The 1,975-nt window shown below is 44.8% G+C and overlaps 1 protein-coding gene across 1 annotated transcript in view; it reads right to left on the bottom strand.

Moving 5' to 3' along the window:
- The window catches only part of slf2 (SMC5-SMC6 complex localization factor 2), an 18,593-nt gene that overhangs the window by 6,476 nt on the left and 10,142 nt on the right, over window positions 1-1,975 (bottom strand). The window lies entirely within an intron of this gene.

The following is a 1,975-nucleotide window of genomic DNA, read 5'->3' as shown; positions in this document are numbered from 1 at the left end:
CGATTCCGGATACTTGTGCTTGGGTGGTATATATGTATGTATTATAACAAAACATGAATAAAATACAGCAAATTCAAGCCATTTATTTTTGTAAATAAAAAGACAGTATAAAAAAAATCGTATAAAATAGCTTCCAGAGTTTGCTGCTGCGGCTCGTCCTTCTTTTTCCCTTTTGTTTTAGAAATTCATTGTGCTCTTTAGGGTGACGCGTCTTCAGGTGTTGTCAGGTGTTTCATTAAATTGCTTGTGTTAAAATGAGCAACACTCGTGCCACCCCTTGAGATTTTATCTTTGCACACGTTACATGTCGCAGTCTTACTGGTTGGAGATTCCAGTGTGAAATATTGCCACACCGCCGACATGATAGTGCTACTTAGCTTAGCTCCAAGCCTCGCGCAACCGGCTCTGACACACGTGTGTCTGTTGTGTCTGTGTCACGTGATCAATTCCTCCTCGTCCCTCTAAAACAGCAGCTGCAGGTTGCAGCACAGCGCCACTGTTTTAAGAGCGGCGAAGAAGAACTGTACCAGAGCTTAACGGAGCTAACCAGTAAATAGATTACTAATGTAATAAATTACGTGCTATCGGATCGGTGCCTGGACTCCAGTACTCGCCGATACCGATGCCAGCATTTTCGGCAGTATCGGAGCAATTTCCGGGACGTACTGGTATCGGAATCGGAACAACGCTACATGAGACATTCAAAGCAAACAAGTACAGAATTTGCAAGTTGCACATTTCTGTGAAAGACTAGCTGACTTTTTAGATATGCATTTTGGTTGTATTTATTTTTGATGGAATGCTATCAGACGTGGATCATTTAGTCATCATTAGCTTGTGAACATTAAACCACAGAAAAAGCATGCACAAGGTATTACACCCATCTTGGCTGTTGTAAATTAGAGCAAGTAGTAACCAAGGCAGCTTCCTAAGCCAACAGAGCAGGGAGCAGGAATTTGCTGAATTTTGGGTGTCAGGGGACATTTGTTTTTCTGACTCTCTCATATATGTGTGAGTGAGAGAGAGAGTGTATGTGTTCTCACAACAACAGAAAGATAAGAAAATCTCCTAAAAAGAGGATTTTTAGGCAAGTTGGGTTTGCCATGTTAGTAGTATGGAGGGGTCAAAGGTTATTAAATCAACACGAGTCTATGGCCTGTACTCACAAGTATAGTGTTACAAATTCATCTGTGGCCTGCGTGTGGTGGGACTGTGTTCCTATGCCAATGGAAGTCAGGTCATTGGCTCACCGTGGGTGTGTGTTTGTGTTTGCATGTGTGTGGGTGTGTTTGTGTGTTAGTAGGGACTGGGCCAAGTGAGAGCGGGAAACACTGTCACTCTTACATAAACAAGCCTGATAGTAGAGACAAGCACTGGGTGGGTAGGTTTTTGTGGGGTGAGGGGTGGAAGAAGGGATGGATGAAGAAAGAGCACTGTGGTGGTGGAAAGTAGTGCATTGACAGATGGATTTTGCACATGTGTGTGCGTGTCCTCAGTGGTTTGTGCTAATGGATGCATTGTGATGGTGGGTGGGTGTGCACATGTGCATGCATATTTGTGAGTCCCTTCCAGTTTGTATTATTTGGGATATGTGTGTGTGTGTGTGTCCCCTTGCCAGTAAATGTTGCGTGGGCATGTAGGTCGGAGCCGCATGTACTCATGCAGGAACTTTGCCCTTGTTTTCCTGTCAACACTGTTTTTCTCTTCTGCAGGAGAGGAGGGGGTTAGGGGCAGATAGGGGGGCTCCTCTTCCTCCTCCTCCTCTTCTTCTTCCCCTCTGTTTTTCTCTCACAGATTAGTTCTGTAACCACTCTTCCTCCCCTCCTGACCCTCTTAATGCCCTTTCTTCTTTCTTTCTGTGGTATTCTGGCACTGAGTCTGTTGCCTCTCAGTGTGTGTGTGGAGGGGTTGGGGGTTGGGGGTGCTTTTTGGTATTTGGTGTGACTGTGACTGTGTGTGTTGTTGTTGTTGTTGT

Source organism: Morone saxatilis, unplaced genomic scaffold (genome assembly GCF_004916995.1).
Source record: "Morone saxatilis isolate NCDOM2014 unplaced genomic scaffold, NCSU_SB_2.0 Contig19, whole genome shotgun sequence".
Classification (NCBI taxonomy): Eukaryota; Metazoa; Chordata; class Actinopteri; family Moronidae; genus Morone; species Morone saxatilis.
This window is presented reverse-complemented; position numbering and strand designations above follow the sequence as displayed.